Source organism: Nasonia vitripennis (genome assembly GCF_009193385.2).
Source record: "Nasonia vitripennis strain AsymCx chromosome 2 unlocalized genomic scaffold, Nvit_psr_1.1 chr2_random0007, whole genome shotgun sequence".
Classification (NCBI taxonomy): domain Eukaryota; kingdom Metazoa; phylum Arthropoda; class Insecta; order Hymenoptera; family Pteromalidae; genus Nasonia; species Nasonia vitripennis.
The window spans coordinates 1,438,694-1,461,995 of record NW_022279614.1 but is presented as its reverse complement, the minus strand read 5'-3'; the positions used below and the strand labels follow the sequence as shown (position 1 = coordinate 1,461,995).

General features: G+C 41.8%; 1 protein-coding gene across 15 annotated transcripts in view; it reads right to left on the bottom strand.

The window, feature by feature from the left end:
- The window catches only part of LOC103316186 (endophilin-A), a 541,748-nt gene that overhangs the window by 395,711 nt on the left and 122,735 nt on the right, over nucleotides 1-23,302 (bottom strand). For 2 of the 15 annotated variants that reach the window (XM_032601555.1, XM_032601557.1), the window contains exon 3: nucleotides 22,809-22,914. The exons of the other annotated variants lie outside the window; for them this stretch is intronic. The gene's annotated coding sequence lies outside the window, so the exon portion shown is untranslated. The remainder of the gene's footprint in view (nucleotides 1-22,808; nucleotides 22,915-23,302) is intronic. 15 annotated transcript variants of the gene reach the window in all.

Below are 23,302 nucleotides of genomic sequence, written 5' to 3'. Positions count from 1 at the left end.
GTTCGACGTGGAGCATCAAAGTTCTATTTGTGGCTTACTATATTTGTGATATTATATCTTATTTGTGATTTTATATCTTATTCGAAGGTGTATCACTGATACGATATTCAACTCCAAATAGTTATAAAAAATAGCCTTTAGTGCGCCCCGAGTAATTTATTACCTGGCCCCAAGAAAGTATTGCTCAATGATAGGGTCACTTGTTCAGAGCTTACTCTGCCTACGCCACATAAAAAAACACATACACCCGGGGATGCCGATATCTCGTATGTAGCGCGTCCCCTGGGTAGCAGATAGGGGAATGCTCATCGGCGCGTAGAGGTCTTCTGAATGTTTTGGAGGGTAAAGCATAAATAAAATATGCTCTGTGGACCAAACAGGTTAGGGAAAAGAACCCTGAACAATAAACCAAATATGATTAGTTAGTTAACAATAACTCTACCCTCAAGCGAGTAAGGCGACAATGCCAGAACCCGTCACTGATTTTGATCGGATAAAAGCCCAGGTGGCCGACTTTGACTCCATGGATTTAAGAAGAGGAGGAAGGGGACAAACTCAAGCCAAATACAGAGGTTTTTTTCTTGGTCACTGATAAAAACATAGCTACAAGTGATATGGCAGTGGAAGAAATCAACTGCAACGGAGAAAATAATACCTGCTTGAGTCGCAGAAGCGCACTCCTGAATCGTCTAGGCGACAAAATTGATGAATTTGTCAAAGACAGGAATGATGTGCACAAGCAGATCATAGAACTTGCACAGGGCATAAGAGCTAGCAGTAGGGCCCTCCACTCGGCGGACGACGGTTTGCAAGAGTGCCAGTGACCAGGAATGGATAGAAAGGAGACACAGACTACCCCTAGTCTGCAAGACAGGAAACCAAGCGTAGTCAAACTGGGAAGTTCTCAGAGCACATCTTCAACTTAAGTCATGGAATAACCATGGAAGAAGGTAGAAATAAAAAAGAAGAGAAAAAAAGAAAGAAAAGACAAATAAAGATGATAAAACCACGATGTCCACGATTCAAAATAGCCAGAGACTACTAAGGCCGAGAGCTGAACAGCCTGACGCTCTGATTGTAACAGCTACTGCTAACAAGTCCTACGCTGACATCTAGAGACAAATGAAGACGGACCCCGAACTGGAGATACTTAATAAAAATGTCAACATTGTAACACGGCAAAATTTCGCCGTGTCACAACGACGTTCGACGCGGTCGGGGTAGAGTGTCTCAAGGCTACCTGCGTGAATGAGAGAGTAAACATGTCTAAGTGCGTCGTTTGTTTTTCGAGTGAACGACGAGAGAGGAGAAGTGGCTGCGACGGATGAAAAGGACAACGCACTTCACTGACTCGTGAGCGAGAGACGCAAGGAGACGACGAGCAACGTTGGCGCAGCAGCAGCGACCTATCACCCCGACAGGGCGTTCAAGTTGGCCCCGCGCACCGTAAGCCAGAGGCCAGACTAGCGTGACGGCAGCTCACCTGCACGAACGCCAGGAACAAAAACTACAGCGTCTCGCGTTCGTAGTGACAGATGCCACCCGAGTCAATGGCCCTGACGACGGGGCAGTGGGAGTCACTACGGGTTCCGCAGTCGAGAGTTATCTTGGTTGTCTGCGGGTAAAAAGCTGTCTGTGTGCTACGAGAATTCGAATTTCGCGGCTATCTACTTCGACATCCTGTCCGCGGGGCTATCTGCGCGCATGCACGACCGCGCAACTCGGCAACGGTGCGTGAACCAATAGTGTTGCAAGCGAGCGGGCCGTCGGGCCGCGACGCGTTGACCAATCAGCGCGCGCGCGCGCGGTACGGCGGCTAGGGAGAGCAGATTGGCGGCCGCGAGCCTCGAGCACTCGAGCCGGCACTACCCTGTCCTGACTGCACCCGAACGGACGTTCCTCAACTTTAACTTCGCACGGTATTCCAGCTAGAAGGATTTAAGGACCTCGCCCCGGGAAACAAAGAGTGCGAGACTCTGGCGTTCACATGAAGCGCCTAGCGCCACCAGGTCATTTTCCAAGCCCCTGGCGAGGGATTGCACCATAACTGGGGTAGCTCGAAAATCCCAGTTACAACATACTACGCAGGATAGCGACTTGAGATCTTCTACTCCATTTTCAGCGCACCGCGGATCTTAAGGTAGACCGTCCAAAAAACAAATTACTACATATCCAAATAAAACTTTTTGCAGGCTATTTAAAAGCATTAAATATACCTTGTTTAAAATTTTCAGATCTAGTTACGTTAAAATTTCAGATGAGCGTCCAAATATAATTTATATGACGATAAAAATATAAGTTAACATATTATATTAATACCAAATTACATAAGTGTTGATAAAAAAACGTTATATTACTTAAATACTTTAAACAATATTCTTATAACATTTTTCGCACACTCTCAGTTGACGAGGGTTTCGCGTGCGATCTACCTTAAGGCAGCGGAACTTCAACAAGCAGTGGAAATGGTCCGGCAAGCCGGTGCTGAAGTAAAAACTCTGAAAGAGCAAGCGGTTTTTGACATAAAGGACCTCGATATTTTAAGAACCAAGGTTGATATAGTGGAAGCCCTACAAAAGGAATTTTGATGTAGTGAAACGTTCGCAGTAGAGGTAACGTCAGGAAAATCGGTGCGACGGACATACGGTGATACGCAGACTGCGGTCATTGAAATGCCAGCAGTAATAACTAAACAGGTGAGAGCAAAGCAGAAAATTAAGACAGGATGAGTAGTCTTCAGAATCCGAGAGGTACAACAAGGGACATGGCCACTAAGGTGATATAAATGTTTAGGTTTTGGGCATATCGTCAAAAAGTGCACAGATCGAACACAACACATGATTGAAGTAACTTTTGCTACAAATGTAGGAGCAGGGAGCACACAGCAAATGGCCGTAACTGTCAACCGAACTGCGTTCTCTGTCAGGAAAGAGGCGCAGAAGAGAAACAACACAGGACTTACCTATTCAGTACGTCCGTGAGACAAAGGTAGACATAGCCATTATATGCGATCAGTACAGAGACTTGGACGAACCATCATAGAAAGCGGACAACACTGGCAGAGTGACGATCTGGGCATGTGAGAACGCTAGTTTCCAAGAAAAAATGAAAACTCATGATGAAGGTTTTATCCGCGCAAAAATAGCAGGTATATACGTATACAGCTTCTATGCCTCGCCTAATGCACTGATCGAACAGTTTGAGCGACAGCTAGATCGACTCGTGCAAGATGCTGCCGGGAGAATTCCAGCAATTATCGCAAGCGTTTTTAACGCTTGGGTCGTAGAGTGGAGCAGTCAAAGGACTAATTAAAGAAGACGGTTGCTCTTGGAAGTATTTAGTCTTCTAGACTTGGCGTTAGTTAACCAGGGTAGCACTTTCACCTCCAGAAGAGGAGACACAGGATCTATTGTAGACCAGACCTATTTCAGTAGCTGTCCAATTGGCTCAATTGACACGTGGACCGTGAGTAAACACTACACAAATAGCGATCAGCAGGCTATAATAATGGAGGTAAGAAAATGAGAGCAGAGAATCAGCGCGAGTACAAAGACCAAAGAAGTCGGTTGGAAAACGAAGAATTATTAAGTCGAGAAATTTTTGCTGGCAATGGAAGAAATGCAACTGCTAGAGTATGCAAACAGCAAGTCTGAACAGGTGATGAAAAATATCACCCGAGCCTGTGACGCGGTCATGTCAAGAGAAGTGCACAACTGTAGATGACCACCAGTATACTGGTAAGACAAGGAGATTGAGGGTGCACGTAGTGAGTGCCACCGGACCAGAAGATGAGAACAACGGGTGAGAAACAAGTACTATAAAACTTAAAGAGGCCAGGAAATACTACAGTAATGAAAAAGATTAAAGGAAGCTTCGTGCCCACTTCAAGATGCCCGGAAATATTACACCGTGTAGTGATCACACTGTTCCCCAGGCAAGTGGAAGAACCAAGTGTCATTAAAAGAGGTGTGAACGAAAAGGCCATTCGAAAAGGACATATGAAGTTACAGGGGGCGTCTCCCAAGAGTCAGTACTTAGCCCACCAACTTAAAACATTATATATGGGCTACTAAGACAGGAATCACCCACACGAGCAACAATAATAGGCTTCGCTAACGATATTACAGTAGTGGCGATAACGAATCACAATGAAGAAATAAGGGACAAAGCTGAGGAATCTATCCACATAATACAAGAATAGCTAGAGAGCGAATAGCATAGACAGGACTAGAACTAACCTAACTAAATAAGGTAGTGTTACGTCAGAATGAGCGCAACCCACCAATATACTTACTGTGTGCTGAGTTCCTATCGCCGGTAACTATTATTATCTCTCTATATTATAAAAAAAGTTTCGCCGCCGCCGCCGGTTCACGAATTCTCCCTCTTAATTTTCCCCTTTAATTTCCCCCCTCAATTTTTCCCCTCATTTACTCCATCTCACCTACTCTCTCGCATTTACTTTACACTGAAAAAAGATAGGCTCACCAGGATGGCCTGCTTATGGACCTGTGCGACGCGACAGGTTTCGGGCTCTGGGGTCCAATTGAACCTAGCGATATCTCGCGAAACAAAAGAATACTCGCAGAAAATAGGCTTGTGCAACGCTAAAATAGACAATCGTTCGTTGTTTTTCTATATATTTACGATACATTGTTTACTCCAACCGAACCTGTAGGTGAGCCTTCTCGGTAAAGCACATGCTCGCTTGTGGACCGCAGTACTCTGATAAACAACTTGTGTCGAAATTTGAGGTTTTATTTCCCGACTGGAAATAGGAGATGGCGCTGCCGTGGGCCAGCAGTGGTTGCCCTACTGCCACCTAGGGGCTGAGCATGGCTGCCACAGTGGCACCACTGTGGCATGTAATGGGACGCTGACACGGTAGCCGAAAATTAACTTAGCTGGCCGGTAGTTATTGATATATTGAAATTGCAAATAACTTCAGTTGAATTTTAGTTACGCAACAAATAACGCATTCACCACGTTATATTATCTATAAATAAACGGTACATCGATAAATTATACACTCTACACAGCAAAATTAGTTAATTGAACATACGTAGGTCAGATTAGATTTCGGGGTTATGGAAGCACATGACAGCGGTGGCTCGAGCGCGCAGTACGCATGTGCCACAACAGCGAGCAGACCGAACAGACGCACACTTACACAAGGCAACTGACAGATCGCATCTGCGTTTAATATTGTACGCATGCGCATGCGCAAACGGTAGCATCATTACCCGAGTAAGGTAAATCGTGCGCGCCTGCGGCAGCCTAGAGCCGGACCAGGTGGGGGCACCATTACATTTTCGATGTGGGCCAACCGTGGCAACCACAGAAGAGCCATCTCTTTTAGTGTGGCAGTCCTACTAACATTTCCAGGTGGGTTGCGAGCTGTGGCATAGTGGCGGGAGCGCTATTATGCACAAGGGGGCACTATACGTCCCAACGCGAAAGGACATCAGTCCCCCTGCAAAGAAAGCCTACGGTGACCAGCAGAGGACAACAGACGCGCCTATTTTTTTCAGTGTTGCTCGAATCGACATCTTGTAGAATATTTTCGTGAAACATGTATGCAATTTACAGATAGAATAGGGTTGGATGAGTAAATGAAAATAGAATTCAAGATATAGACAAAGGTTGAACAAGAGAAAAAATAGAAAGCTAGCAAAGGTAGAGATCGCGACAGATATAAAAACAATTCAAATGTAATAATTTGTAGAGCTGTCGATTTGAATGAAACATTTTAGAAAGACAGAAGCAGAGATCGAAAATAGAGATGAAACCTGAAAAGATAGATATACAATTCGGAATGAAGATGGTGATATAGAAAATAATTAGAGATGAAGAAAAAGAATCAGATTAAAAGTTTGAGATATAATTACAATCAGATTTCGGGATATCGATGGCTTTCATGATCGACCCAGAGATAAAAGTAGAGATGAAGATGAGTAATAGGGATAAAGTATGAAATACAAAAGGCGTCCATACTTCCGAAGGTGCGTAAAAGTTTAGGTTACGGATAGAGATAAATTAGACCAATCAGAGGTTTGGGTAGCAATAAAGATAGAGCTACATATGTAGTACTATCTTTATCGCTGGGTTTTTAAAAAGGTAGAATATACACGAGAAAAATTTCTGACATCAGCCGTCTTTGATGAAGGACAGAGCACCTCTTACGTTTAAGATACGGCTGCAGTTCCCGTTTCACATGGTACGCAGCGCAGTCTCAGGGAACGGTACTGTCCGTTGAACTTTTGGAAGTCTTGAAAGATAACGAAATAATAAAAATATTATAAAATATTTAAGATAAGAATAGAATTCACCATAAAGAAAAAGGGAGGACGGGAATATGGGTAAAGACGCGAATATGGGTAGAGATGTCGATTCAGACACAAAAAAAAAAACGTAATGATGAAGATCGGAGATAGATGGGAAATCTGAGAATAAAGAGATAAAGACAGAAATCAGGATAACGATGAAATTCGTGATAGATCCAGAATCGTAGATAAATTTATAGGGATATTGATGTAGTCAGAAATAACGATAACATTAGAAATACGTATGAAAAAGAGGACTAATACAGAAGTAGATAGATAAAGTTCAAGATAGAGATACAGGTAAGTAGCTAAAAGTTATAAAAATGTAGATCTACATATTAAGTTAAAGAAAGACAGAGAGAAAATTGGAAACGCAATAGATACGGCATTAGAAATTAAACTAGAGATAAAGGTAAGGATAGTTTATCCTTGAGCGACAAATTAGTTTGAAAATGTATAGCAAGCAGAAATAGGAATCGTGACAGAGATTAAAATAGGTAAAGAAACAAAATTGAGAATGAAGATGCAATCTGTAAACAGAAAGATAGAGAAAGAAATAGGGATGATAAAGCGAAAGAATCAAATGAAAAGTCTAGGTTGAAATACAACGAGAATTCGGGATAACGATGGCATTCGTGAAAGACTTGGAGATAAAAGTAGAGATAGCGATAAAGATAGGGTTGGTGTAGATTATAAGTATAAAATATAAAATTTAGATATAAAGTACAAGAGAAGGATAAAGAAAGAGAATGGGATAGAATTTAGAGTTGTTAATGGATAGTCAGAGAGATGAACGAAGAAGTAAAATACTAAGAAAGAGGTAGATACATAGTTACAGTTTAAAACAGAGATAGAGGATTAATAAAAGGATAGATATAAATAAAATTTAGGATAGAGATCGATGATCTGGATAGATTTAGACATAAAAATAATATAAATTTAGATTAATATTAACGAGAAAATAAAAATGGTGATACAGATAATGATAGCGATGGGATCAGTGTTAAAGGCAGAGAAAAATATGGAGTCAGGAATAAGAATAGTAATATAATAAACTCAAATCAAATTAGACTCAGAGACATCAAGGTGAAGACGAATACAAATATTATAAAGCGTAATAGCTAATAAAAATCAGAATTAGGTCTGAGTCCGACATCAAAATAAAGATACAAGTAATTAAAATATGAAGTTACGGATGGAGATACTAATTGAGTTGAAGTAAATGATATGAATTTAAAAAAATTTTAAATATAAAAAATTTTATATAATAGTTGTAAGATTGAATTTTGACATAAATATTATATATTATATTTAAAATTTTATCATCATTATAGCTTCATTTTCAAATAACATAGAAAATTTCGATTATCAATCAAAATTTGCACTTGGGGAATTGGCGAGCGAAGCGAGCAGGGGGAACCCCCCCCCCCCCCTAGTTTTTTTATAAAAGCAATCCCTTTTGGCTACCGCAGACGCGGTCACTGCCTTCCGGGAAAGGGAGCCGGATAACGAAATCACTTACTCGGGAATAGAATTTAAAGCGATCACTACATTTATTTATGCAAGAAAAAAAGAAAGAAAAGTACCTTTAGAGTGTAACTGGGGTTTTTCGTGTTACCCCAGTTCTGGTGCAATCCCTCGCCCGGGCTTGGAAAATGACCCAGTGGCCCCAGGCGCTCCTCGGGAACGCCAGAGTCTCGCGACTCTTTTTTTCCCAGCGCGAGGGTTTTTTGCACGTGGATTGCTCGGCTAGCTGCAGCTCCAAAAAACGGTAAGGAGAGAGGGCGGTTCGGGATAATAGAGACACGTGGTTTATCAGACGAAACTGTATATTCTTAATAAATTCTTACAACTTATAATCGACTCGTACAAATTACTAACAATAAGACAACCCGTGAACAAAGATAACTCCGACAAGCAAATATCCGTACACGAAAGATATCCCGCGTGACTCACGCACGTCTCAAGTCTCAAGAAGTAACCAGATCACACAAACTGTCTCGCACTTTTCGTCTCTCACTCACTCACACAATTACGTCGCACATGAATTCCGCAAACGCCGAATGACTTATCCTAAAATTACCCGACCACCTTACGCCTCGTGCGTCCAAGTGTCGGCGCCAAGTATTAACCTATGTTTTCACAAAATAACTCTACACTTCTATCATAAAAATCATTAATTCTACACTTCGCGTATTACTCGAGAATATAACCCGTATAGACGAGATAACCCTTTATTCAACGGAACACAATACAGAGATTAAGAGACAAAGACAGTGATCCGGAGGTAACTAACGCGTACTCGAGATAACCTTTTCCTTCGTGAAACCGAACGTAAAACTGCCGTTCATCCGCGAGACGGATACGACCGGAGAAAACGGAAAACGATTCACTGACCTTAAATCCTTCTAGCTGGAACACCGGGTGAGGTTAAAGTTGAGGCACGTCCGTTCGGGAGCAGTCGGGGCAGGCTAGTATCGGCTCGAGCGCTCGCGGCTTGCGGCCGCCACTCTGCTCTCCCTAGCCGCCCGCACGCTCGCAACACTATTGGTTTACACGCCGTTGCCGAGTCGCGCGGTCGCGCATGCATGCACGACGCTGTAGTTTTTGTTCCTAGCGTTCGTGCGGGCGAGCTGCCATCACGCTGGTCCTGCTGCATCAGACGCTCACGTAGGTAGACCCCACGAAGGGCTCCGCCACCTGCATCGGCTGTCTTACGGTGCGCGGGTCCGACTTGAACGCCCCGTCGAGGTGAAAGGTCGCTGCTGCTGCGCCAACGTTGCTCGTCGTCTTCTCGCATCTCTCACTCGCGAGTCGGCGACGTGCGTTGTCCTTTTCGTTCGTCGCAGCTACTGCTCCTCTCTCGTCGTTCACTCAAAAAATAAACGACGCACTTAGACACGTTCACTCTCTCATTCACACAGGTAGCCTTGAGACGCTCTACCCCGATAGCGTCAAACGTCGTTGTTACATCGCGAAATTTTGCCGTGTTGCAAGAGTAATGTGTGTGTGTGTGAGTGTGCCCAGCAGGAGGTTGCAGCTGTAGATTCCTGGCGCTTGGTAGCCTTGCGTCGGTGGTTCAGTGCGGTCAGGCTGGTGTGCGTGTCGGTCCTTTGGCTCGTTCCTCCTCGGAGCAGGTGAAGACAGACGGGCGCCTCGATGCTTCGGCTCTCTTCCAGTGACGAGAGAGGACGGTGTGTTTGGATGAACATGGCACTTGTGTAACTTTTGCACCACTGAGTTTTCTTATTATGCGAACTGTTTGTTTTTACTGAGTCCCTCGATCTCTTCTATGGATTCGCACTTTTCAACTTATTCAGCGCGGACTTATTTCACTTTGATGATAGTATACGTTAAACTGATTTGACCCGCGACTGGCAGCGATTCAATATCGACTGGAAATTAGATGTAAACTGAAGATTTGATCTGGCGACTTGCAGCGATTCGATCCGTATGACAACTTCGGGAAAACTGACGATCAGAGTAACTGGCTGTTTACATTATGTCGAAAAACTGCCCGATCACCCCTTTGCTCCCAGTCTTTATATACTGGAGCTTCTTTTTTCTTTCTCACGACTTTCTTTCTAATATCGCGTGACCTCGTAAAATTTGTATTACCGTCGGTTTTTAAGAAAATCGTCTCGTGACTAGCCCTCCTGCTGCTTTTCGTCGCCTGCGCGCTGTCACGTGGGACTTTCCCGATGTGTTTTCGGGATAGCGCGCTTGTCCGATGTTTGCTTGTCACGTGGTTATTTTGACGAGCTGTCGCTATTTGAGTGATATCGCGTCGTAATTTTACTCGTTTAGTGACATCTTTTTAATTCTGTTGATAGTCTGTGTCAGTTTTCCTGGCGACGGCCTTTCTTTCGGATAATCTAGGCCCTATGCGCAGTTGCCGCTACTCTTCTATTTCTATTTTTGTAGGATTATGCTGTGGTGGGGAAGTACTGCTTCTTGTGGCTGCTGCGAGGGCGGTGTTCGCGAGTGTGTGTCTATGTATATGTGTATCTGTTTTGTGTGTCTCTATTTTAATTGGCGTCGGAGGCATCTAATGGAATCGGGGATTCCATTACAGTAGATACAATAACACTGACGTTGGGCAGACGTGAGATTGTGTGGCAACTGACCATTAAGTAGCTGGGCCTCAACATCGATGCAAGGCTAACGTTTAAACAACATTTTGAAGTAGTGAGTAATAAAGCAGCAAAAGTTGGCGCTGCTTTATTGAGGTTGATGCCAAATATAGTAGGTCCAACGCAGAAACAAAAGTTACTACACGGAGAAAAAAAAACGTTGCGCTTACTCAAAATTAAGTAAACGTAACCTAAATTTTTCAGTAACGGCTGTTAAGTACATTTAACTAAAGTCGCTCGCGTAGTTTCAACTAAATGAACAGTTCGGTAACTAACTCAACTACTAAATAAAATTTGTGAATAAAAATTGCACGATGGATATTATAACTATGCTCTACATAGCCTTAGTCATAGTTGGTTTGCAAAACCAACAAAATAAGGCCATATAATAGTATAAGAAGACCATGCTTGACCGTACCGCGAAGGAGACTCAGACAGAAGTAATGAGCACAGGGAAGGGTGATCGGCGCAGATATCACGTTATTTGTGTCTCGTCTCAAATGCGACACACTATATTGCATATTTATATATCTCTTTCTTTCTCTCTCAGTCTCTCGTGTCGCACGCTACACCATATTAGTATCTTTTTTTAGGTTAGGTGCGCCATTCCTCTTCGCTGTCGCACGCAGTCAAGTAGATTTTACTGAAGTCTATGCAGTGGCATCTACTGAACTACTTTACTTAACTAGCTTCAGTAAATGCTACTGTTTTTTTCTCCGTGTACTAGCCAGTGTAATCACATCAATTGTTTTGTACAGGGCCCCAGTATGGGCGGATGCCATGTTGGTCAAAAGTTATGCACAAAAAATATCGACAGTCTACAGGAAAAGTGCACTAAGGATTGCAAACGACAAATTTCGATCAATGCAGCAAAGCCCCGAGTCCGCGGAAGAAACAAGCGAGTCGACTTGTTATTGTCGGCCCCAGCTGTCCTCAAGTTCGAGGAACGGGCTAGCCGTTCACGTGAACCGTCAACGTTGGCGCAAGAGCGAGCATCGTCAACGCGCGCGCTGATTGGCCCTCCGCATGTCGCGAGCCGATTGGCGACTGCAGATGCATGACTTGTTATCCGTGCGGATTTTGAGCCAATCGTGCGCCAGCAAAAAGCACGGGCCCGACGGGCTCGAGGAAAGAGTAAGCATGTGAACAAGCGAAAAATTCGCCAGTTCTCTTTTGGCTGTCGACGGAGTACACCGACGTGCGAGAGAGTTACCTGTTTTCCTTTGTTCGTCGACCCCAGCTTCACGATTAGAGGAGATTGGGAGAGTCCCAAATGTGCAAAAGTGCGCGTGTATTGCAGGTGCAGTGCGTCGAACCTAGAAAGAACCTATTTCCGGACGAGCCAACGATTATTCGAATTCGAAAGGCGCCAACAGGAACACCAACGGTCCGTTATAGTCGTGACCAAAAGTACATAAATGCGGATACAAAATCACGGCATAGGCGGGCAATTGCAATACCCTTACAAAAATATGTACAGTGATGATGTTTATATACAAATTACAAACTAACTTAAACTTAAACTAACTTAAAAACTACATTTGCGCAGATAAAAGACGCTATTTAAGCGACAAAAATACGCATTTTGTGACGACAAATACAAGTGCCACGAATCATTAAAATGCATATATAAAACAAGTAAGTACATGTATACAAACGACGACGGTTACAATAGACGCAAGAAAATTCAAAAACAAACGGAGACTAAACTGAGGGTGCGACGTTATACAAGACGAGGATCGGTAGACGCAATATGCTCAGCGAGACGCAGCTTAAAGGCAGAAGACGGATAAATACTTTTGTGCAGTTCGCGCAGAGCCTCTGGTATCTCATTCGAGAGTTGAGCTACCCCTACCCGAAACGAGTTCGCAAAAGATTCAGTACGGTATTGCTTAACGATAATATCGAGCTCGCTACCCCTTTTAGAGCCAAGGGTGTTATTTACCACTCTACAAGTTGGTACTAATAGAATTGGAAATCTGTTTTGTAGAAAGGAGAGAGAGAAATGGCAGTCGGATGATTTCCACTAGTTCCCGTCGGAAAGAAAGAGAGAGAGAGAGAGAGAGAGAGAGAGAGAGTAGCAGACCACGCTACGCTATACTGCGTAGCTTCGCCACCAGCCTTACTACTACAAGCCCGCCGGTCCACACGCATACACTTCGTGGAAGAAGCCAGCGTAGCGCCGAACCAGCGTGAGTGAAGAAGAGAGCGAACCGCTGGGAGGGGAAAGCCGCTCGCAGGTCACCGATAAGCCGAGCGTGTGTGTGTGAGAGTCGTTGTATGAGTATGCGAATTATTTAGCCAGAATGAGATAATGTAATTTGCAAACCGAAAATTATGTACTGAATGAAGGAGTGATACTGACTCGCGAGAGTGTGTTTCTGAGCAAAACGTTCTGTCAGAAAGCTTGTAAAACAACAATAAATTAATGAAATATGTATTGTGCACAATTGTATGCGAGACCTCGTCTCGAAATTCTCCGAGGTGACTAGGAACACTTGGGTATGAGACTTAGAAGAAAGCAGTTGAAGATTTGCAGGAAATAGATTAGGTTTCGAATCGCTGCCTAGAAGAGACCCCCCGATAGTGCCGAGAGTAGTAGTTTTTTCTATTGTTCGCGACGGAATTTTCGGAGCACGAGACATCACCAGTACCAGAGGAAGAGCTTTTTTTGCCGAGAAAGTTGAGGTAGAGAGTGAGGTATCCGCATGCCTATTTCGTAGCCGTACTGCCGGGTATTAGATTTGCTCTAGTCGCGAAGCCATCGTGTTTAACCGTCAGGAGGTTAGTTTATCGTGAAAGTATATCGCACGAATGTAAGTTTGCCGCCCAATGTCAGCCGACGTTTCGCTGTGAACCACATAGTCAATTAAAAATAAAAGAGTTGTGATTTCAGTGTATTAAAATAAAGTGTCATAATTTTTCTCCCGACTTTATCCACGGCCGAATCTCCTCAGGAATAAGAAGTCTCCAATAGCCGGCAACGTGTTAGTGAATTTTGTCTAAAGTTAAATTCGTTCGACCTGGAGCCCGTTTAATAAATACGATCGGGCGATATTGACGCTAGTATTAACGAGTGAATGGCGTAATCTAACGCCCGGATTTCCCCGAAAATCCACCCAGTTTCAATTGGTACAATCGGGTATTTCTATTAAAAGTTATCAACAATTTAAAATTGATGAACATGGTCAAAAATCCTAAAATTTATCGTTATTTTATTTCCTAAACTATTTTTTTTTAATGAATGGTATTAGTGCGAAGGAAACGGATTCATAAAATATGGTATCCAAGGAACATATTCACAGAAGAAAAAGTCATTTTGAGTACAACCCCGCTTAAAACAAAATTTTGTTCATTTTTTTCTCATTCAATCCCACTGTGCGACGGCCGTCCATCCTCAAGAAGAGGAAAGAACGAGTAAGAGAGCAAGAGAGAGAGAGAGAGAGAGAGAGAGAGAGAGAGATTTAATTTAGATTTAATTGTTTTTTTATTGTTGTACATTGTGTTGTACATATACAATTATAGTATATTATAAAAAGAATAAAAATTTTGTGTAAGGGTGCTAGTGCGTGTGAAGAGTGTGAAATGGAATGAAGTGAAATGAGATGAATGAGAATGTGTGTATGTTTGTGTGATGTTTATGTGTTTTCCAGATTGAAGAAGTAATTTTTAGCTGCTTGTTTAAAGTGTGATATGGATAGTGTGTTGCGAAGATGAAATGGAAGGCTATTCCAGAAGTAGGAGGCGCTGATGAAAAATGAATTCTTCAGCGTCTCCGTCTTGAAGGACGGGATGTCCAGTGGAGTCACCTCACCCCTCACAGGCCTGAGCTCGACGTGGAAGTCAAAATAGGCTAATAGATAAGTAGGTATTGAGGTGTTGAACATTTTTCTTAGAAAACAGGACATGAAGTATTTCCTACGTCCGGCGGTGTTAAGCCATTGCACCCCCATTTTTTTTTTTTTTTTGTTTAAAACAAAAAATATACTTATATTAAGTAGGAATTGAGTAGCAGTTTTTTTTTATACTTAGCATGTCCAGCGAATGACTTACATAAGTATGAGTATATAGTAAGTATAAGTAACTTATAAATACTATAAATATATGGCGAATGCATGACAAAGCGCTCGCGCGATCGATAATGTATCATATATTCGCACTCGATTACATCGTTTCTTTTTGTTTTTGCATTCCGCTCCCACATCTGTTTTTGTGAACGTACTGTAGCTGTAGTCTCATTAAGCCATCAAGCCGAGACAAGTGCACTAGATTATGTAACACAAGAAACAAAAAGAAAGCGACTAATTCAGCGCGATGGTCCACAAATTGCAGCAGGAGTGTCGCTTTCCAGCAACATTGACGCGAGCTCAACTAAAAACGTTGCTCTATTTTTCCCATCCGGCTATGCTCGGCATTAAGTTATTATACTAACAAGCGCGAGCGAGAGCGTTTTGCAGTATATAAGATATATCGGAAACTCCGCGTGTCATGCATATCCGTGCAATCAGCACTCGGCGAGCGACTCGACCTCTTGCATTCTCCAAAGACTTTTGAAAATGCAGTCGAAAATTGCGTATCTGCTGCTACTGCTTCTATGGACAGTTGCCGGATGCGACGCAGTGCTCTCGATCTTATTCCACACGAAGAACGAAGCGGTGTACTATGTGCCGATCGCCCTAGAGAACTGACTAGAGACGTCGATCCTGGTGTCCAACACTACGATCCCATACCTCTTGCGATTTTATTTTATTATAGAAAAATTTTGTCATCACTACCGCCACCGATCCATACATTTTGTCTCTCAATTAATGTCCTTGAATTAGTGCCCCTCTATTATTTTATTTATTATTGTCCTCGCTTACTACCAGATTCAGCATGTAGAATGCAATAACGAAGAGAAAATAATTGCACTGCCTTTGTGTATGCTTCAAAATCGATTCGCAATTCTTTTGTTAAAAATTTATAACCAAGAAAAATTGTTTATCGAAGTGTAAAAGCCTTTACAAAGCACAACACAAGCTTTTTCTTGGCTACTATTAAAGAGTTCATTGAACTTATGGCGTGGGTACTGTTTAGGCGGGGATACGTTGTAGAAGAGGAACAAGTAAGTGTATGTAGAATCCTAATATTATATCAAATCCTATTCCAATTATTCCATCACCAATTTTTAATAAAAATGATGAAAAAATCATTATTTTCTGATCTCATGTTAGTTTTAATTTCAATACCTTGAAATTTATCCATAAATATGAATTTTTAATAGATTCATTGTGTTCCGTCTCCAGACGAAAAGATATAAGTTTATTAATATTCTTATTTTAAAAATGTATGCATATTTAGACATAATATTATAGCAGATGCTGAAAAAGTTTTCTGAAAATAATCAACAAAAATTGTTTAAACACTTTAAAAAGTAACAAATTTTATGTTAATATCCAGACAACTTTTTTAAATAATATATTTTTGTAAAACCCCACACTCATCTGGAAGCTATATGTGTTTGAAGCATATTTACTAGTATAAAAGTGCCCTTCGAAGCCCAAATCTTAAGTAAGTCTGCGGTAGCTGAAAAACGAAAATTCTGAATTTTGGCCTTCGAAGAAATGTCATACCTAATAATATGGCACATATAAATATGGTTTTATGTTTCTTACATTATATCCGAATATATTTAACAGATTATTCATTATTTAAACAATTTAGAAATAATATAAACAAAATTGAATTTTTTATTTTTTGACAATTTAAGGTGTATCCGTTCCCTTAAGAGAATGCGCTGACCCTTCGCAATAATTACTTTTTTGACGAAGCTTTTCCCGCATCCAATTTACCTGGATTTTTCTATTGCACGCCCACAGCCTAAACTACTGCATCTCTAGCTCTTCCTCCATCACACCTGTAATAAAATATTTGTCCTAGAGGAACCTTCCTGCCTGTTTCGATGCGCCGCCTACACCCCCTCCCGCATCACTAATCCCTCTTGTCACATTAACTTTCTAGACAGGCGACGAGGACAAGATCAGATTCGACTTGACCGCCGCGCAAAGAGCATCTTAAACACTTCGTTCAAGAGCAACCAATACTTATACATTTTAGCGCTAGACTTGTACTATTCATTTTTTTTTAAGTTTACTTTTATATGTGTGAATTATTTTAAGTTTTGCCAAATATATTAAATATATAAGAAAAAATATATTTGCTTGTTACGTGTGCAACTTATTTGAATAGTCTTAACGCAGTAATTTTCGTTAAAACCAAGATCGTCGACATTACACCTCGGCGACTCTTTTCACATTAATAACATTAAATTTAGTGCCATATTTTATAACAGGAAGTGTTTGTCTAAAATCGCCACCGAGAATCACAAAAACAGGTTCTGGTAATCCAAAATCTAAACATTTATAGTGTAATATCCCATGTTCATATATACTTTAGCATTTATATATTTATTTAATAATTTAACGGGCGCAGCGCCCTTTGCAAAAATACTACAGGTAATAAATACAAGTTTTGAGAAAGAGAAAACAAATGAAAAATACTTCATTAAATTCAAATGTACAAAAATGATACGGAAATACATATATCTGGCTAGTAGGCCACCGATAACGAACAGATTTTTTTTTTTAAGTGGCATTTGGAACTCGAAAGTTCATCGCCTTATCTACGCAAGTCTTCCACGCTGCCCTGTCTTGTGTCAACCCCACCCAAGATGCACCCCTCCGATCGACACCCACCCGTCCTATTTCTACTAGATCCGCTTTTACGTTGTCCTCCCATCTGCGTCTAGGTCAACCTAGAGGTCGCGTTACCATTGGCCTGCCCTTCATGACACGCGCTGCAGTACGCTCGTCTTCCATTCTCGCTACGTGCCCTGCCCATCCCAATCTGCGTGATTTTATTATTCTGTTAATATTTGGTGACGAGTACAGATTGTGTAACTCATCATTGTGCAGTCGCCTCCATTCCCCGGTATCCTCATCTTTCTTCGGCCCGTATATTTTTCGCAAAACTTTATTTTCAATTACCCTAAAACAGTTGTACGCCAGCTTAGTGGGAGCCCACGTTTCACGCCCGTACAGAACCACCGGCAGTATATTCTTCAGTTATAGTCCTGTATATTCTTATTTTAACGTTTTTAGACAACAGCCTCGACTTAAGTAAATTACTTACGGCGTAGAAGCAAGCATTATCCGAATGGAGTCTCTTGTTTATTTCGACATTAATCTCGTTTCTATCATGTATGGTCGTACCCACATACCTGAATTCGCTAATCTTTTCAAAAGTAAGATTCCCAACTCTGAGATTTCTCTGCAGATGCCTAATTTATCCACAATCATGTACTTTGTTTTTGATTCACTCACTGCTAACCCTGTATACTCCGCCGCTTTTATGAGGATTTCCGCGTTTCTTGCTGCCGTTTCCCTACATTCCCCCAGTATATCCAAATCATCTGCGTAGCATAGTATCTGCGTTGTTCCATTAAGCGTTGCGCCCAGCTGGGTAACCTGCATTTTTCTAACGACATACTGTAACGTTAAGTTAAACAGCACCGTAGAGAGCCCATCCCTTGTTTTGAACCATCGCGTATCGTGAAGGGTTCTGATACATTACCGCCTACTCGGACCTTTCCCGTGCTTCCGTTCAGACATATTTAAATCAATCTCACGAGATTTTTTGGTACACCAAAAAGTACTAGAATTTGATACATTTTGCTTCGCTTAATAGAACCGTACGCTTTTTTAAAATCCATAAATAGTTGGTGTATGATTTCGCAAAATTGCCATTTTTTCTCTAACAACTGTCTTATTGTAAACATTTGATCGCTCGTCGATCTGTTGCGCCGAAATCCGCACTGATAATCTCCTACTATATCTTCCCCGAATAGAGTGAGTCTAGCTTGTATTACGTTTAACAGAACTTTGTAGCATGTTGCTAAAAGTGAGATACCCCTATATTTATTGCAGTCTGTCTTGTCCCCCTTTTTAAAAACTAGACTTGGCGCAGTGCGCTGCCTACACTGTAGTAGACTATAATTTCATTAACTTATTAAATGGAATATAAATACTTGATTGATATTTTTAATATTTGTTTTATATCACGGAAATATATCAAACTTTACAATATATGATTCATTTCGCGCTCATATAAATTTCAAATTTTCCGCGGTATCGTCGCTAACTTCCTTTTAAAATTTTAAGGTTATGTCTCGAGAATAGAATAGTCTCTCTCTTAGTTTCTATTGTCCTAATAGGATTCCTTTGACACTCCCGCTTCTTATTTCTGTAGATCGTACCCGCCTGTTTCCTTACGTTAGAATACTCTTCTACGGTCCTATCGCTTCTAGTGTGTAAGCTATCTAATTTAGCCTTTTTGCGCCTTTCAAACCAGAGTTCGCACTCTTCGTCAAACCATGGTTTGCTCTTTGGTCTTTTCTTTTTACCCACTACTTTGTTCGCGGCCTCTTTTACCATTTTTTTGGATGTCCCCCCATAAGCTATTTGGTTCGTCATTCCCCTCCGGCGATGTGTTTGCTTCTTTAAGTGCTTGAAACCTATTATTAATTTCCATCTAGTACCTACTTCGCTCTATTCTATTCTGTAGCTTTTCAATATCGAAGCTTTCTATCTTGTTTTTTCGCTTACTATTTTGATTCGCTACTAATCTAGCTCTTAATTTGGCTACTACTAGGAAGTGGTCCGAGTCGCTATCTGCCCCTCTATAAGCCCTTATGTCGAGAACGTTAGTATGACATCTTTTTTCAATGAGAAAATGATCAATTTGGTTCTGTGTGGCCGCGTCCAGCAATGTCCACGTTGCTTTGTGTATGTTTTTGTGCTTAAAACACGTAGTTTTGATTATAAGATCTTTTGCTGCCGCGAAATTTATGATCCTAATACTGTTATCATTGCTGGCTTCGTGCAGGCTCTCCTTACCTATAGTAGGCCTAAACATTTCCTCCCTACCTATTTTAGCATTGAAATCGCCTAATACTATTCTTGTGTCGTAAGACGCGAACTGGTCGATTACCTGCTCTAAAGTTTCGTATTAGAGATTCTTAGCTTCTTCTTCTTTGTCCTCCGTAGGACAGTGTACATTAATAAATACATATCTATACCATTCACCTTCGATAATGATGTACGAGAGCCTATCATTGACGGATTTGAAACTTTTAACCGAATGTATGATGCTTTTGCTTACGAGAAATCCGGTGCCTAGAGATCCCCCACTCCCGGCCCCATACAGGTACGTCAAGTTACCCGATGCTAGTACTCCGCCATCTGGCCACCGCGATTCCTTTATTGCTACCAAATCTAGATTGTACCTATCAGCATCCTTTATGAGTTCTTTAAACGCGCTCCTGCTCTTTATAGACTGCAAACATTCCAAGTTCCGACCCTTTAGTCCCATTTGGTATGGTTTTAATTTTTTTGAGCCATGATAGTATGTTAAACCCGCGCGCTTTGGATCCTGTTCCAAACGCAGATGAGTCCACCGTTCTAAAGGTGATAACCCCCATACCTCTCAAGAACTAAGTATGAGAGCTTTCCGACTTTGACGAGGACAGTGTCATCTCGTCGTCAGACACACTACGGTTTCATTCTCGCATCCTAACTCCCCTTTGCAAGGCAGCGCGCCTTCGCTGGTATCGTTATCGCGTAAGACCAGGTGATGAATCATTCTACACATCCCCTTCCGGGGCAGTTGTCATCGCTCCCGCATCCACCTCGGCAGCAGGATTTTTGTCCATTTTTGTAATGTGTGATGAAAGCGATAGATTAAGAGATAAGAGATAATGTGAAGTGTTTTTTGTTGTGGTGCTTGCGTAGTGTTTCTAGATGAATGCGTTCGACAGTGTGGGCTCATCACACCCACGCCTGTCCGCGGCTGCATATTTAATTTATTCGCAGCTAACTTCTTTTTCAGGGGTTGTTCCTCTATTTGCAACCTAAGGACGCGCTGTGTAGTGGTGATAGGCATCCACCCGTCTGATCTGGACGACAACGCCCAAGACCTGCTTAGGGTTGCGGCATTCTAACAGGATACCGAGCGGATAGAGGGCTTAAATTAAATAAGGACTTAATTAATAGAAGACTTAAAGAAAATGAGGGAGTACCAGAGATTTATATAAATAAATGATCGCAGAGGGGTCCGAGAAATCAACGGTGGATCTCTTAATGAAGCCCAGCATTCGGAGGGATCTGGACACGACCAAGATCCTTGACCGCATCAACTTTCTGCAGCCTAGATCCATTAATGCAATAATAAAAAAAAAAGCAACGACTTGCTCTTGGGAAATAAAATCACAGTGTATCTAAATCCCTCTGAAGCCTCACGGAGTCATCCGCCGATCGAACACGCATAAACAATTTTATATTGTCCGCATACAACAAAACCTGCGCAGTACTAAGTTCGGGAACAAGGTCGTTAAATTATAAACAAAACAATAAAGGTCCCAGGAGGGAACCTTGCAGAACTCCGGATGGTACGTCCACGGGAGACGACACTGCCCCGTTCACTCTTACCGCTTGCGAACGGTTTGTTAAATAGGATCTCAGTAGATCCAACTTTCCGCGTATACCAAAGTTGAAAAGTTTCGAAATAAGACAGCTGAGATTGACGGAGTCGAACGCTTTTGACATATCGGTATAAACAGCATCAGTTTGCTCATGGTTACAAAGAGACCCTGACAGGAAATCGTTAAATACAAGGAGATTAGTAAGCGAGGCGCCCACTGTTAAAGCCGTGCTGCTGTTAAGCGATATTAGATAGAGTTGGACAGTTCTGATGCCAGATAGGCATCAAGAATCTTAGGAATGCAGCTCAACGTGGATATTGGTCGATAGTTTGCTACGCTATGCTTATCTCCATTTTTATAAATAGGTACGACAAAAGAGTATTTCCAAAAGGTAGGGAAATAGCCAGAGCGAAGCATGGACTCAAAAATATGAACAATCGGATGCTCCAATAATGACCAACATCTCTCTACGAAGTACGGTGGAATACCATCAGGGCCACCATTGATGTTGTTGCTTAAATTGGCCACTATACTACGTAAGGTTTCTATGGACAGTACGATGTTAGATAAACCAACCAGAGGCTCGTCATTGGACTCAATCTCACGCAGAGAATCCGTTCTATAAACGAAGCTAAAATATCCAGAAAAAAGATTAGACACTTAAACATCACTGGCGGCCCTAGCGGGTTCATGGTACATTTAAGATGGAATACTTGAATCATTTCTTAAGTTTTAAATAAAGGACCAAAATGTCCGCAACTTACGCTTCAAGCCTAATTCAACCGAAGAGACATACGCTCGATACTTAGATCTACATAACCTCACACATACCGCTCGCAATATTTGAAATTTGATTTCGTCGCGCTTGGAATTCGACGATTTCCATGTGGTATGAGCGATTTTCTTTTTACAAATAGCGTTGATCAATCCCAAGTCGTACCATTTTGGATACGAACTGAGAGACTGCTTTGTGATAGGTACATGCTGGTCAATTACACTATTAAGAATTTCATAAAATCTGGCTATACCAGAGTCAGGATCATCTGAGAAAGAATTAAGTCGCCCAGTCCTCCTCCGAAAGACGAGCCCTTATTGCCTCAAAATCCGCAGAGTAAAATTTACGCTTACAAAACGTAAGATTACAGGACGCAGACGGCGCTACACTAATATTACATGAAAACATGCCGGGAACAGGGTGATCATCACAGGGCAGAATGTTTTCATTGAAGTCCATCGGTGAGATGAAATACTTCTGGGCAAAGAGCAAGTCCAAAGAGTATCCTTTCTTCGGATGATGCTTGAAGTGCTGGACCAGATCCATAGAAGTGGAGTAGCCACTGATGATATCTGCTGCTGACCTCAATGCTGGGCTGAGGTAGACCATCGGTTAGTAATTCGAGGTATCTCAGCTCCAGGTAATGTGATGCAAATTGAAGTCCCCCAGCAGTACCATACGGTGGTCAAGAAATTTGATGTTCGCATCTTCAAGGTTAGATACATGGCTGAAGAACACCTGTACAGAAGAGTCAAGGCGTAAATAAGAGGCCGCAACAATAAGTTTATGAGAGAGGAGAGAGATTCTAATAATGAGTTGCTCAATCACATTACCAACATGGACAAGTTCAACTTGCAGAAACTTCTTCACTCCAATTAGGACTCCTCCACCCCTGTGGACTCCATGCAATGACAGGTCACGATCACACCTAAACACGACGAACTGCAGCATTCCCAGCTCAGAATACAAGACACAATCTTGGAGCCAAGTCTCAGTTATAACAACAATATCCGGCAAGATAGAGAGTTGAAACAGTTTTGCTTTAAAGAGATGAAACTTACCGTACATAAATATTTTTAGAGGAAATGGTTTTTCTCTATCTGATATTGACCCTCGATGGTGATCAAGAATATTGGTTTGTCTTAATCGGTCTTCCCGAGGCAGGTTCTGTGGTAAGAAAGGAGAGAAAGAACTTTAAGACATTTTCTGTTTTCCTCTCAACGTTTCGACGGACAATGCCGCCCTCATCAGGAGACTGATGTGAACAAATTTTATTAAAAACTTGTTTTATAACAATATATGTACAGTGTGAAGAATAGAACTTACAATTATGGAGAAGGTCGGTACAAAGTTTTGTCGAATCGAGCGGCCGTGTTGACAATTTCTTTCGCTATTGACGTCAGAGTCTGGCCTATGTTTGTTTTGTTTTCAGCTTGTTCCGGACGTAACCAAGGACTACTAGCGAACGTTTTTCCGTCATTTGGCTCTCATATGCGCGAATCGACAAGGCGATTCGTGGCTTCAGGCCAATACGGTTAGGAGTGATTTTATAATC